The sequence below is a fragment of the Eurosta solidaginis genome, chromosome X (genome assembly GCF_040869045.1).
Source record: "Eurosta solidaginis isolate ZX-2024a chromosome X, ASM4086904v1, whole genome shotgun sequence".
NCBI lineage: Eukaryota > Metazoa > Arthropoda > Insecta > Diptera > Tephritidae > Eurosta > Eurosta solidaginis.
Window position 1 is genome coordinate 108,541,580 of NC_090324.1, and position 675 is coordinate 108,542,254.

General features: G+C 46.7%; 1 non-coding gene across 1 annotated transcript; it reads left to right on the forward strand.

Moving 5' to 3' along the window:
* The first annotated feature begins 376 nt into the window (after positions 1–376).
* Positions 377–449, forward strand: TRNAK-CUU (transfer RNA lysine (anticodon CUU)). Its single transcript has one exon. It is a non-coding gene; the product is annotated as a tRNA-Lys (tRNA).
* The last annotated feature ends 226 nt before the right edge of the window (positions 450–675 follow it).

The window sequence follows — 675 nt, forward strand, 5'->3', positions numbered from 1 at the left end:
TTACCAGAGTCTCCGATATATCCTCGCCATCCACACTTAACACAAACGAGTCGGACTTTTTCTTATAGTTTCGGTTCATTATTCCATTTACAGCTGCCATTCTTTTTTCGTGTTGCCTTGTGCTGAAAGAAAGATATTTTGATAATATTTTTCCCGAGTTGAACTTATTTCTTTATTAAGATTATATGTCAACCGGCGGACACGGTTTCTCAGCTTAGTATTGGCCGGATTTCTTTTGCATTTTTTGCGTAACCTTTTCTTCAGCCGGATCTTATGTAACAAAGTACGAGTTATCCATGGCTTGAGAGTTAAAGATGTGTTACGTGGCTGACTGTTTGGGTGGTGAGGGGCGGCGGCAAGCAGGTATGCTTGCGGAGCCTGGCTAGCTTAGTCGGTAGAGCATGAGACTCTTAATCTCAGGGTCGTGGGTTCGGGCCCCACGTTGGGCGCCATTGTTACGTGGCTCACTGTTTGGGTGGTGAGGAGCGGCGGCAAGCATGTATGCTTGCGGGCCAGGCTAGCTCGTCGTTTTAGGCGGGGTGTTGCACCACCGACCTCACCCGCAGCCACATGAACAAAAAGGGTTCATACCTGCATATGTATAGAAAGGAGAGAAAAGGCTGAAAAAGATAGAAATAAACGTGAGGGGCAAAGTCATAGAGGGGAAACAGTAAG